This window comes from Mauremys reevesii, linkage group 1, assembly GCF_016161935.1.
Source record: "Mauremys reevesii isolate NIE-2019 linkage group 1, ASM1616193v1, whole genome shotgun sequence".
Taxonomy (NCBI): Eukaryota; Metazoa; Chordata; order Testudines; family Geoemydidae; genus Mauremys; species Mauremys reevesii.
In genome coordinates this window covers 246,932,750-246,947,980 of record NC_052623.1, presented here as the reverse complement: position 1 = coordinate 246,947,980, position 15,231 = coordinate 246,932,750, and the positions used below count along the sequence as shown (strand labels likewise).

The 15,231-nt window shown below is 40.5% G+C and overlaps 1 protein-coding gene across 9 annotated transcripts in view; it reads right to left on the bottom strand.

Moving 5' to 3' along the window:
* Nucleotides 1–15,231, bottom strand: part of EPS8 (epidermal growth factor receptor pathway substrate 8) — a 205,869-nt gene that overhangs the window by 155,953 nt on the left and 34,685 nt on the right. Inside the window, exon 3 of one of the 9 annotated variants that reach the window (XM_039545164.1) lies at nucleotides 13,979–14,063. The exons of the other annotated variants lie outside the window; for them this stretch is intronic. The gene's annotated coding sequence lies outside the window, so the exon portion shown is untranslated. The remainder of the gene's footprint in view (nucleotides 1–13,978; nucleotides 14,064–15,231) is intronic. 9 annotated transcript variants of the gene reach the window in all.

Here is a 15,231-nt window from a genome sequence, read left to right as displayed (position 1 = left end):
GCAATTCCAAAGATAGCAGCTGCTAGGTCAGAGTTGATGTGGAAAAAGTACTCATGATGGTCATGAGAATTGTGTGATTTTAAGGGCAGGTATCTTGTGACTTGCCAGGAATACAATGAATGCTTTACACCAATGTGAAATCTAGTATTCTAAGCTTTCTGTACAGTTAAGACGCCAATCTTGCAATCTGATCTGCACAGGACCACCCAGGAAATGGGGTGGAGCGGCACTGACTTCAATGGAACAACCAACAGAAAGCTCTGCCCACCCTGATTAGGTTGTAGGGATAGGGCTCTAAAATGCCTACTGGTATTTAAAGGCACAGTGAATATTAAAAACATACTGATTGACAACTTGCAAAAGTCAACCAAACAACCTCTCCGGTAAAAATCCCTTTGTGAACACAAATCGTGACAGCAAATGGTTAGCTGGCAAGACAGCACTTTAAACAGAGAAGAGTAGCAAACTGCACGGGCAGCACTCCACACATTTGCTTGCATGGAACTGCAGCGTCATCAGCTTCAGAAAGGAACAGATTGCTGCAGTTTTACCACATATGTCACAGATGGGAGAAACCTGATAGAGTCCATCTAGAAACAAGTGCAGGATCTTCGCCTGGTGATGGTGAGGAGGAGATTTTAGATATTAGACTGATAACAGATGCCACACCTGGAGGGTCACTTTCATGCTGTTTTTTTTCTTACAAAGCATCTTCAAAAGGAAACTGGAGATGAAGTGTGTGTGTGTGTGTGTGTGTGTGTGTGTGTGTGTGTGTGTGTGTGTGTGTGTATGTATGTATACACGTGTACGTACACACACACACACACACACACGTCCCCTAAAAATATATATATATATATATATATCAGTGAAAAACATTTTCCTGGCAGTTACATAAAAGGCTTTGGAGAGTTTAGTTTTACATTCAGAGAGAGAGAGAGGAAGGAGAAGAGACCTGGCACTTTTAATCATCCTCAACTTGACAGCAGCCAGTCAGTGGTTCTGTTATCGGAGCCCCACAGCTTGTATTCTCAGACTAAAGCCCTCTAATATTAAAAAGGCAGATTCTTGCTGTTTAGTGCAATGTACCAACCACTGTAGCTCTATCTTTTCTTTCAAGTTTGGCTTCCCAGGGGACTGATTTATTTAAAAAAAAAAAAAAGGGGGGGGGGGGAAAGAGAGAAAACCACACACAAAAAACAGTCAGGATTTCCTAGGATTAACTGGTAGCCTGGACAACGCCTTCCCTTTTAAACTAATCAGTCACTTTTCTGGCAAAAGCAGGGAGTCCACAACCCTTCAACCCTTGGCATTTAATGCTTGTTTAAAGGTTTCAGCCTTCATAAAAACAAGAGACCACACTCAAACATAACTCACCAGTGACCAATTAAGCAACTCCCATGTGCCTGTGTTCAAAACTTCAGTTTGATTAGACATACTATTAGGCACAGATTTACCATTTCTGCCACTGCTTGATTCAGTTCAAAGGGCTGATGTTTCTAGCCCAGAAGTACTGGAAGGTGGTTGCCCAAAAAGATGACTTAGTGGAGAGTAGAAAGGACATAAAGAGAAGATTCAGCTTCACAATTACAGTACATATTCTAACGTCACTGTTCAGTAGATCCAATTAATTCTTCAGTTGGATTTACTCTACAAAGAGGTAGAACGTACTTTACAATTCATTTTTTTGCTTTGCACAAAACTGGATTTAAATCTGACAAAGATCTGACTCTGCGAGCCTTTCTGGAGCCCAAATGACTTCGGTGGGGCTCCCTTTGCAGAATCAGGGCCTCAGTACTATCCACAGTAGTTATAACACCTATTGTTATGACTGCGAAAGTATCCATTCTAATCCGTTCCTTCATATGATCACAACCTTCCCAAATATTTCCCTTTTGGGATGAGATGTTCCATTGTTTAGTGTCTGCTCAAAGATGATTTTGCAAAGTGTGGAAGTGTAAAATTAGAACACAGTCCCTTCACGTAGAGCAATGAGTAGTTGTACACGTAACTGATGGCAACATTTGTGCTTCTGCCAATAATTTTGTGAATAACTTGTAGACGTTCTCTGCTCCCTCCATATAGTCTTCTATAGCACACTGTGTGTGGGCACCTGGATGCAATTGCTAGTAGTAGAGAGTGCACAAGGCAAAAAAAAAAAATACCCATTTCACCTCTTCATTCCCTATGAAAAATGAATGGTGTCAGGTCAGCTGCTGCCACATTTGCTCTGCTCTCCATTCTACAATTTCTGTAGGCAGATGGTGAGGCAAAAGGCCAGACAGAGGCATTGTATGACTGGACATAGCACTGTGAATACTACCGCTTATGCCGTCAAAACTTACGTCATTCATGGGTGTATTTTTTCACACCCCGGAGCGACATACGTTTTGCCAATATAAGGGGTAGTGTAGACACGGCCCAAGTCACCTGACCTAAAGCATTAAGACACTGAAAATAAAAGGTAAAGTGAGGAAGGGGCAGAGGGAGCAAATGTGAAGGACAGCTGGAACTTCCTTTGTCATTACTTGGTATTCCAAGTAATGCACCAATTTTTCCAGACACTTTCCTCAGGATGATTCCCTTTCTCCAAATCAGGTATTCAAAACATCAAACAAGTTTAGCCTCTTCCCCAGACATTCCTCTCTGCTCACTTTCCACATGTCACCTCCACTATTTCATTCTACATTGGTTGAAGGCTGGACCCTATAGGAACTTATGAGTCCATCAATTATTACAGGTCTTATCATGTTTGTTGCTGCATTTCTTCTTCCCATTTTTTAAATTTGTCCTTGGGATTATTTCCAGTAAAAAACAACCAAATTTTTAGTCTTCATAAGAAAGATTCCATTTCCTCTCCCCCACCCCCACTGGTGGGTTCCCAAAGGCAAGTTTTCAATTCGCTTATTTAAAAACAAATAGGAATCATAACCAAATTGCTGATAGGTTCAGCAGAACCACAAACAGCACAGAAATATTCAGGAGGAAGAATTGACCAATCTAGCGTTGAGTCTATTTGAAATCCTGCCTTTAGGGAGCTATATGTTAAAATATTATCAGAGTAAGATGATTCATTACTACTGTCACAGTTCAAGGCAACTGCACCTGTATTCCCCCTCTATGGTCCAGCAAGGACACTCACTCTAGGCTCCTGAGCCGTCATTTCTCTTGGACGAAGAGGACCCAAGTCTCTCTCTCTTAAGACCAGCATATTTCCAGGCTGAAAAGTTCCCTGCCTATGCTGTGAATTCCCCAAAAGATAGACTGCCTAGGAAGGCTGCTTCACTTCTCTTCTCCGACATGGTACACAGTAAGTTACCACACAGCCCTTTCTAAGCAACCACACTTATTCTTAACATAAAAGCATTAAAGAGAAAATGTTTTAAAAACAACAAAAATCTACACACATGCTAATAAGTTTACCAGAGATCAACCCTCACTCTAACAAGGGCTCTGCATGGTGATTAGTCCTTCACACCCCACACAAGGTTTTTTACTGGTGTTATTTTCATCACAGCTTCAGCTCAGAACCAGCACTCAAGTCTTATGGGGACTCAGTGGGCCAAAGATCTTCCAGCCATTCTCCAAACATAGGGGCCTCCCAGGACCAGAGGTCCTGTCTGTCGGCTGGGTCAGAAAAACGGCCCCGAGTCCATTTTATCTATGGCTATTAACCAAAAATCCTTCCTGTTTGTTTGTTGGTGCCTGGAGAATCCACTATCAACCAGTAGATGCAAGCCTCTCTCCAGCTGGTGCTAGTTCTCCAGAGGGGTTACAACCTGCATGAACTTGCCTAACCACCTCGGATTGCTTAGTTTCTAGATGGCTGTGATCTCCCTCCCTCATGGAATTACACGTCCTCCCTCAACAGTATATCAACATTTGCATTTGAATACAACAAACTCGTAAAATACTTAAACTTAACACGATAAGGTTTAATGTAATTCAGCACTGTTTGCCCAGGATAGACAGGTGACTAGTGACTTACTAAAAATGAGACCCATGCTCAAGCAAAGCATGATTCCATTTATTTGGGCAGTTGGGACTTAGGGTACAACTATACTACCCGCCCAATCGGTGGGTCGTTTTCAATGTATTGGGGATCGATTTATCGAGTCTCATCTGGACGCGATAAATCGATCCGCTAATCAACACCTGTACTCCACCTCAGCAGGAGAAGTAAGCGGAGTCGACGGGGGAGCTGCGGCAGTCGACTTGCCGCCGTAAGGACAGCCAGGTAAGTCAAACTAAGATACTTTGCTGAAGTTGCGTATCTTAGTTCAAATCCCCCCACTAGTGTATTCCAGGCCTTAGTGAGGCAGTGTTGCCTAGTGGCTAGAGCACTGGACTGTGACTCAGCAGACCCGAGTTCTGTTGCTGCTGGGAGACCTTGGGCTAGTCACTTCACCTATCTGTGCCTCAGTTTTTTTTTAATTTGTAAAATGGGGATGACACTGACCTCTTTTGTAAAGTACTTTGACATCTACTAATGAAAAGTTCTGTATACAAGCTAAGTACTTACACTAAAATTTTGGGCTTCAGCTAGCAAGAAAGTGGGAAAAGGGATGGATCAAAAGATATCACTGTTAGCTTAATTTAGCACCATTTAAATCAATGCGAGTTTTGCCACTAACTTCAAATGGACCAAGACCCAGCCCTATACAAGCAACATACCAAACACAGACAGCAATCTTAAGGTGACCCTTACGTCCTGCTCACTCCCAAACAAAAAAGCAAGTCACTTGTGGATGAGGTAGAATCTTGGGCAAAATGAAGGACACAGCCAAAAACATGAAATCATAGAGTAGCCTATGTGTACAAGGGTTAAGCCACAGAGTCCATACTTGACTGCCTAAAATAAACCACAGTGCCAAAATAATTCATTTTGCTATTTCCTCTCCAGCTGTAATTGATGATCTCAGTAGCTTCCTACACAGAAAATCACAATTAGCTTAAGTTCAATGAAGACGAGGGCAGAAATTAAGGAATTTTTAATGAAAGAAAATGTCACATATTAGTATCCTCACTCACACAAAACTGTTTTGCTCTGATAGTCGTGATGGATTTTTGGCTTTTGCATTAAGAGGCCAACAAAAAAGCAAAAGGCAGAAGAAATATAGATTTCATCACTTGGTGTAGGAGCTCTTACTCACTAATACAATTTCACTGTTTACAGCCCTGGACATGGAAGCAATTAATGAATAAATGACTGTGCAAACAAAACACCAGATAGTGTCTGTAGGGGAGGGAAGTCATGTGGGTGGTTCAGATTGGATTTTGAATCAAGTAAGAAAAAAGATTTGCTAGAGAGATAAAACTGGCACAAAGATAAACCCTTAGAGCTACTTGGATTTAAATTGGAGGAAGAAGAAAGTTGTTTTTATTTTTATAAACACATTCTCACAAATCATTCTGTCATTGTAGTAAGCATGTCTCCTTTCATCTGACTTCAAAGGGTCTAAGGCAGAGATTCATTCATATTCTGCATGTATCTGCTTCTATCACACTTTGGCAACTATACTTCCTTCATACAGGAATTCATTCCCCAAAGTGTGGAATTCCCTCAACCCCCATTGTAAAAATGGCTCAATCCTGCTCTGACTGAAGTTGAAGACATTCAAATAATCAGTCCCAGGAGTTGCTATAAAACACCATTCAAGAGCTCCGCTAATTGGTGGATAGGAATACATTATCAGAAAAGCACTAGAGACTTCTTCCTATTTGGTTAGCTGAAAGTCACACAGCACATGCTTCATTCCCCATACTCATCAGTAACTCCAGAAGCTAATGCTAAATTCCTCACACCTGGGGGTTAGCCAATATGAGCAGATGAAATACATTTTTCCCATTATTCCTTATGGCAGCGAATTCTAACTCCTCAGTTTAAGATTACCACGCCCAAAAATGTAAACAGAAGTTTTGTAGCAAGCTTTTTGATCAGCTTCACAACAAGAGGACAGATTAAGGAAGAATCACCACTGTTAATATCTTCCATTTGCGCTGCTTTTTCATATCCATTCACTCCAACACAGTATGCAAGTCATACATACGGGAATCAGTTCTTCTACGCCACTGAAGCATAAAGTCACAGCTATTTCACACTATAGAACAAATCCTCATCACCCAGTTCTTGCACAGAACTTTGTCAGTAGATCTCAAAGCACTTCACAAAAGGTGATCTTAGTGATATTAGAGTGATATTTATGCAACTGAAACTACAGGGGGATTTATGTAGACAAAAGGTAATTATTCAAGCCAGAATTTATCCAGGGAACTTGTGATAACACTTACTCTTGCGAAAAAAGTCCAAGAGATATTTTAAAACAAGCTACCTCCAAAGAGCACAGAATACTCATGACCATACTGTCTGTATTGATTCTGTAAAAAGGGGCAAGAATGGCTTCTAATTAATTCCTCAATATCACTTCCAGAAACAACCTGCCTTGGCTTGGCTCTCATCCGAATACTGAGCAGGCCTAGCCATCCTTATATTGTAAGACATGACATCCTACCATATTGGCATGGCCATGTCCTGAAAAATTATCCACTCATCTATGGTGAACAGAAAACGTTGTCATCTGAGCTTATCCGGTGCCCTTGCTGTCGTGTCAAATTGACAGGAATCCGGTCTTTTTCACTGATGTCTGCCCATATAGTTCTAAGCAATAACTGGCTAGTTTCTTACATGTTTCAGTCTACTGCTAGCTACTCTTGAAAAATCTGTGTAGTGATCAAGAAAGCAAAGATCAGCAGCGGTGTGTGTGGTTGAAGGGGCTTAAATATACATTCTCAAAAAAAAAAAACTACAAACATCAGGGTTTTTTTAATCTTAGTTTCCTTAATATGACTGCTCCTAAATGAAAAAATCAGGGGTAATACATGGATCCTAGTGAACAACTTTCTGTTCAACTTTTCCCTTCCCTTGCACAGGTACTGAGGATAAATCTACAGGGAGAGGCTTTCTGTGTGTAGTTTTGGGAAGGTCAGACTAGGGATGAGCTGAACTCCCAGCTGGGGTCATTTTGCTTCCTATGTTAATGCAACATAAACTATGTTATTAAACAAAAACTAGCACTTGAGCAACAGACCCTACTAGATACATAGGTGATTTTTTTTTTGGCAGCTTTTTCCTACCAGTTTAGACAGAACTTTTCTTGACCCTTTCACAAATGACAATTGATATTTACAGGTGGCAATGCTTTGTTACTATTTTAGATTCCTAGGAATAGCTTGAAAAGTAATTTTGTATTCATGGAAAAGACTGTGCACATGAAGCAGATTTATTTGCAATTTTAGTATCAGAGGGGTAGCCGTGTTAGTCTGGATCTGTAAAAGCAGCAAAGAGTCCTGTGGCACCTTATAGATTAACAGATGTTTTGGAGCATGAGCTTTCGTGGGTGAATTTCATGGTATTCACCGACGAAAGCTCATGCTCCAATACATCTGTTAGTCTATATGGTGCCACAGGACTCTTTGCTGATTTTGCAATTTTAGAAAATCTGAAAAACAAAAAGGAGACACAGAGACCTCTAAGTAAAATACAGAGCATATACATCTTTTACAGCAGTGTTCCTCCAACTTTGGAAATCTGAACTCCCCCACTTAAGGAAAATGAAACCAACTATACTTACCTTTAAATTCTGCCCATGTTGTTAGAGGCCCCACCCAAAATGAGGGGTCAGTAGCCTGGGTAAAACTTCACAATGTGATATTTCTCTTTTCTTACCTGTTTTGATGAGCAGTGTAATACTTAATGTTGGTATTTAAAGTATTTTTAGCATTTGAGTTAGTACCCACTGAAATGAATATGGCAATTACACCTCAGAGCTATTCATATTCATTCTTTTTGCATGCAGAAGGCCAGAAAGGACAATTATACAGGAAGTCAGACTAGATGGTCTATCAAAGACCATTAAATTTCACCAAGATACCCCTGTATTTATCCCAATAATGTGTATTTGGCTAAAGCATACAGCTTCCAATCTTGATCTGAAGACATCACCAGATGGAGAATCTACCACTCCCTTTTGTCATTTGTTCCAATGGTTAAATAACCATCACTGTGCTTAATGAGAATCTGCCAGGCTTCACCTTCCAGCCATTAGTTCTTGTTAGGCCTTTCTCGAGTAGATTAGACAAGAGGTCAGACTAGGTGGGTCTCCACTTCTCCACTTCTTGAACTGAATGACTAGGTCTGCTAGCAATAGTGGACTGAAAATTCTATATGGCCTATTCACTAGAGGGGGACATGATGCCAGAGTAGACTAGCATGGGTTACACAATAATAGAAAATATAACCAATTACTTCAAATATATTTCTGTGCTTACTGCTACACTATTTATATTTGATACATCTAAAGGTTTTTGTGCAACCCCCCTCTCCCCCTGCCATTATGGGAGAAAGTTTTAAAAGTTTCACAGAATAGGCCTATTCTACTACACTACACAATGCAACGTAATCTCCAGAAATACTATAAATGAGGGTTTTCCCAACTGATATCTGCAACCATATTTGCCATAAGGTATCAATATCCTATTGCGTCACCTCTTACAACTTATATTATTTCATCATTAACCATGTACATTTTATAATGATTTTCCTGGACAGGAATGATTTTCTTGCAGGAAAATTACACACTCTCTCTCTAAAGAGCCATCATCATGCAGGTGGGGGGGGGGGGGAAGAAGAGATGCTTTAGGGATCCTACAAAGGTTTGACTGCCTTCTTTTAAAGTGACACATTCAACTTAAGTTGACTCTTGTAAAATCAGGGTTTATAAAACTTAAGACCAATAGAAATCACCTGCATAAATCCTCTACACAGTCACACAAGACGAGATAAAAAGGTTGTAGCCATCTTAATAATCCTATTGTCTCTCTGAGTTCTTTGGGAAGTACTGATGGATTTAAAAGCAGGTTCCCATGTGAAGGGCTCTGTGCAAGACTGAAGGAAGGTATGTATGATGGGGATAACTGTGACTGTGTTGAGAGGTGTCTCGTCAATTCATTCTTTAAGGAAGGTTTCCCTGGCACTGCTGTCATTCTCAGGCACACCAGCACCAGCAGCGCTGAAAGAGTCCTTCAGATGGCAATGCCTTGGTGAACGGAAGCACTAGAATTCTATCCATCAAGAAACCCCCTCCATCTCATGCCTCTGGTTCCCCAGCCTCACTTACCCTCCCATATCTTCTGCACAGCCCAGACCACCCACCCACAAATGCAACTCCCTTTTCTAACAAATGGTTCACAAGAGTGGCCGCTAGCCTGTGTCGAACAGCTGCACCATCACTCTCCTTGCTGTAGAGTGCTCTCACCTCTATAAATGTGCCTGTTCACCAGGAGAAAAAGCAGGTGTTGCACTTCAGCTCTTCAGGAGTGGAGCAGATGAACAGATGAGAACAGAGACAGCAAAACACAACAGTCATCCTTTTGTTTCTTTTTAATCATCATCAGTGGGAGTTTAGAAAGAGTCAGGCTGCATATCAGCTGTAAACACCTACAGAAACTAACATTTCTCTCAGTAGCATAGAAGTAGCATGTTGAAAACTGATGAATATCAACATACCGTAATCCTAGTCTGATTACCAACACTGAGAAAGGTGTTCCAGACAGTCTTCCCACTGCACCCTGGGAAATTCTCTGGTTGCAGTTGCTGTTCACATATTGCCTCCCAGAAAATGATGAAAGCTATTTAAAACCAACTGCTGCTCATTACTATTACAAAACATTTAAGTAGTGCAGCACATTTACATCATAATTCACAAACAGATTAAAAAATGTCTTGTTTCACTGTTTAAAACAGAAACCATACAAAGGCAACACTTCAGGAGAATAAGGGTCTCGAAATTACTAATAAGGAGAAGGGAAAAAAGGGATCAATTGCTTAAAAAGGTGGGCTTGGAAAAGAAATGTGAAGGAGAGGCAAGCCGCTAGATAGATGAGGGAAGGGAAACTATTAGGGCTGTCAATTAATCAGCGTTAACTCACGCGATTAACTAAAAAATATTGATCATGATTAAAAACATTTATCGCACTTTTAATCACGCTGGTAAACAATAGAATACCAACTGAAATTTAATAAATATTTTGGATGTTTTTCTACATTTTCAAATATATTGATTTCAATTACAACACATAATGCAAAGTCTACAGTGCTCGCTTTATATTATTTTTATTACAAATATTTGCACTGTAAAAATGAACAAATAGTATTTTTTCCATTCACCTCATACAAGTACTGAAGTGCAATCTCTTTGTTGTGAAAGTGCAATTCACAAATGTAGATTTTCTGCCCTCAGAAAACAAAAAACAAACAACATAAAACTTTAGAGCCTACAAGCCCACTCAGTCCTACTCCTTGTTCAACCAATCGCTGAGACAAACAAGTTTGTTTACATTCACGGTAGATAATGCTGCCGGCTTCTTATTTACAATGTAACCTGACAGTGAGAACAGGCGTTTGTATGTCAATTTGTAACCAGCTTTGCAAGGTATTTATGTGCCAGATATGCTAAACATTCATATGCCCCTTCACGCTTTGGCCACCATTCCAGAGGACATGCTTCCATGCTGATCAATGCTTGTTAAAAAAATAATGCATTAATTTAATTTGTGACTGAACTCCTTGGGGGAGAATTGTATGTCTCCTGCTCTGTTTTATCCGCATTCTGCCATATATTTCGTGTTATAGCAGTTTCGGATGATAAAATGAACAACATGTGCTGGGTTAAGAACACTGACTGCAGATTTGCCAAAACACAAAGAAGGTAGCAACGTGAGATTTCTAAAGATAGCTACAGCACTCGATGTAAGAATCTGAAGTGCCTTCTAAAATCTGAGAAGAACGAGGTGTGGAGCATGCTTTTAGAAGTCTTAAAAGAGCAACACTCCGATGCAGAAACTACAGAACTGAACCACCAAAAAAGAAAAATCAACCTTCTGCTGGTGACATCTGACTCAGATGATGAAAATGAACGTGCATCAGTCCACTCTGCTTTGGATCGTTATCGAGCAGAACCCATCATCGACATGGACGCATGTCCTCTGGAAGAGTGGTTGACGCATGAAGGGACATATGAGTCTTTAGCACATCTGGCATGTAAATATCTTGTGATGCCAACTACAACAATGCAATGCAAACATCTGTTGTCACTTTCAGGTGACACTGTAAACAAGAAGCAGGCAGCATTATCTCCTGCAAATGTAAACAAACTTGTTTGTCTAAGCGATTGGCTGAACAAGAAGTAGGACTGAGTGGACTTGTAGGGTCTAAAGTTTTACATTAAACTACACACAAATAAAACATTTTTGTACATAATTCTGCATTTGTCAGTTCAACTTTCATGATGAAGAGATTTCACTACAGTACTTGTATTTTTTTAATTTACCTAATACAACTCCTTGTGTCTTTTACTGTGCAAATACTTGTAATAAAAAATAATAATATAAAGTGAGCACTGTACACTTTGTATTCTGTGTGGTAATTGAATCAATATATTTGAAAATGTAGAAAATATCCAAAAATATTTAAATAAATGGTATCCTATTATTCTTTAACAGTGCGATTAATCGCGTGATTAATTACGATTTTTTTTAATTGCTTGACAGCCCCAGAAACTATTTCAGGCACGAGATGAATTACTGCAGATTTGTTTACCAAACTGCATAAGTATTTGTGCTTAATAGTTTTGATCATGCCCTAGTTTGCTAACCACTAGGCAAAAGTTATTTGGCCACAGTGCTTAATCCTTGGAAGTCATGTGGATACAGGGATGATCTAGTTGAACACAACCACTACACCATTGTTGAGGCAGGTCATGAACCTTTACTCTACATCAAAGTAAAGAAAAACAGAGGTTGGCCTGCCCTTGAAAATGATTTCTTCAGGTACAAGTTCCTGGGCTGGAATAATGGGGTAGAAATTAAGCATTCACTCCATTTTCCTATACAGGAACTCCTCACTTAAAGTCGTCCTGGTTAATGTTGTTTCGATGTTAAATTGCTGATCAATTAGGGAACATGCTCATTTAAAGTTGTGAAATGCTCCCTTCTAACGTGTTTGGCAGCCACCTGTTTTGTCCATTGCTTGCAGGAAGAGCAGCCCCTTGCAGCTAGCTGGGGGGAGCTTGGAACCAGGGTGGACCAGCAGCCCTCCCCCTGCCCCGCCCCCCCATCAGCTCCCCATTCCCTTAAGTTCCCTGTGCAGTAGCTGTCCCTCCCCCCACTGCCATGTGCTGCTCCTGCCCTCTGCCTTGGAGCTGCTCCCAGAAACTCCTGCTTGCTGTACAGGGGAGCGGGGAAGAAAGGGGCTAATGTCAGGGTGTCTCCTCCTCCCCCCTGCTCCTGCACCCCGCTTACCCCATCTTCCATAGAGCAGGGGGGACACAGGTAGCTGCAGTCTCAGGTCTCAGCAAGCTGATTTAATTAACAAGGCAGTGTACTTAAGCCTGAGGTCAGCTACTTAAGGGCAAATGCGCATTTTTCTCTCTCATACACAGGGTGTGTGTCTGTCTCTCTCTGTCTGCCCTCCCTCCTTTCCTGCTACCTTGTAGAGTGAGAGACTTAACCCTTGAGGGCTCAGTCAATTGCTAGTTCATTTAGCAGTAAGGCATTCCCTGGGAAATATCCCACCCTCTGATTCCTCCACCTCAAACAAGCTTCACAATCATTATCACTGTGTACCAGTATTAAATTATCTGTTTAAAACTTATGTGTATATATAGTTTTTTGTCTGGTGAAAAAATTTTCCCTGGAACCTAACACCCTCATTTACATTAATTCTTATGGGGAAATTGGATTCGCTTAACATCGTTTCACTTAAAGTAGCATTTTTCAGGAACATAACTACAATGTTAAGAGAGGAGTTACTGTATTTGGGGGCAAGTACATGGGGGAGGAGGGATAGCTCAGTGGTTTGAGCATTGGCCTGCTAAACCCAGGGTTGTGAGTTCAATCCTTGAGGGGGCCACTTAGGATCTGGAGCAAAAATCAGTACTTGGTCCTGCTAGTGAAGGCAGGGGGCTGGACTCAATAACCTTTCAAGATCCCTTCCAGTTCTAGGAGATAAGTATATCTCCTATTATTATTATTATAAGTATCAGAGGGGTAGCCGTGTTTTTCTTGCTTTTTACAGATGCAGACTGAGTCCTGTGGCACCTTAAAGGCTAACAGATGTATTTGGAGCATAAGCTTTCGTGGGTGAATGCCCATTTTGTCAGACGCATGCTCCAATACATCTGTTAGCCTTTAAGTGCCACAGGACTCTTTGTTGCTTTGTATTTTGGGGGGAGGAGGAATTCCTAGCACATCATGGACACCACAATAAGAGAAATTATTTTAAGTATGTGTTATTGTTGCTACAAACTAACTTGTAGTCTCAGTAATTTAATCTTAGTAGCTGAAGAGTGGGTTTTTTTTATAGTGACATAATCAAAAAGGTAATTCCAAACTGTATCAATACTTCTTTCATGAAATATTTATTTAAAGCAGAACGAGAAAGTGCTACATGACCTTTGAAACATCTAAATCTTTTATTAAACTCGTACATCAATTTTGTTACTCTGTTTTAGCCACTCAACCACATCAATTCATATTGCTTATGTTCAACAATAAAGCAGTCGCTTTTAATCAGTAGTTACTAATGTGTCCCAAAGAATCTTGTATAACCACATTATAAAATTATATGAACTTCAGTGTTCAGATTTTCAGGTTATCTTCAGACTTTTTTAAAGAATATTTCCTATCTTTGCTGGATTAGAATAATTTAAATCTGATCATGGATGAGATAGACTAGATCTAAGCAAGATAGCTCCCTAGAGTATGTTTTCCAGAACCTTGTCACTTCTAATGTTGAAGGTCAATGCAACAGAGTTTCCGCTCTCAATCTAGGCAATCTGTTGTGTAACCCAATAGCTCCACTCACTTAAGAAAATCTGTGGCATAGTACTCAATGTATGATGCATCATGGATATTACAGTACCTCATCAACTTGTGTGGTTGCCGTACTGTTGTAGCTGTGTTGGTCCCAGGATACTACAGACACATCATCATCATCTGTTTGAGCCCTGTTATTAATGGGTTAGCAGAATTGAAAACATCCGAAAGTTTTGTTGTAGGTTAATACTGCTGCAGCAGGGGAAAAGTTATGTGTTATGTAGCTCATCTCAATGTAGTTTTGTGCTCTTTAGCAACAGGGGCATAGTGGATCATTTCTTTCCTTTAAACCATTAAGTCAGGCAAGGCAAACTGCAATGTTTAATATGATATTCACATATTGACCATATAAAATCATATAGATGAAAAAGATTACAAAACCAAAACACACACTTTTGCTTGCACTTGTCACCATTTCCCTTCCTCTAGAACAGTGGTTCTCAACCCACAGCCTGCAGGCTGCTTGCGGCCCAATCAGCACACAGCTGCAGCCCATGTGACATCCTCAGGACCATACAAGTAGTATATATATTGCACGGATGCAACCCACATAAAACACAGAGAGCTTTATATGCAGCCCACAATGGTAAGCAAGCTGAGAACCACTGCTCTATAGTGAAGGATTTCTCAATGAAAGTTGTCATTGTGCTGATATTTGCCAGCAGGAGCATCAGTCTGATGTAGAGTATGACTCTGAATGCTGCCTCTCTTTGAATGCATTGAGAGTCCTAGGGCGAGATTTCCTGCTCCTCCACCTCAGATATGAGCAAGTAGGACTAAAAGAATTGTCAGATTCAATAAGACCAGTGGTCTATCCGGTCCAATATCCTGTATCTAATAAAGGCTAGAGCAGGGATTGGTAACCTTTCAGAAGTGGTGTGCCGAATCTTCATTGATTCACTCTAATTTAAGGTTTCGCGTGCTGGTAATACATGTTAACAGTTTTAGAAGGTCTCTTTCTATAAGTCTGTAATATATAACTAAACTACTGTTGTTTGTAAAGTAAATAAGGCTTTTAAAATGTTTAAGAAGCTTCATTTTTAAGAAGCCCCGAGGTAAGTGGGGAAGTGGGATACCGGGAGAAAGCACAAGCAGGAGACTGCAAGAGGGGAGGACTCCTGTCTCAGACCGAGAAAGCGGGACAATCAGCAAGTTATCTTAAGTGCCTATACACAAATGCAAGAAGCCTGGGGAACAAGCAGGGAGAACTAGAAGTCCTGGCACAGTCAAGGAATTATGATGTAATTGGAATAACAGAGACTTGGTGGGATAACTCACATGATTGGAGTACTGTCATGG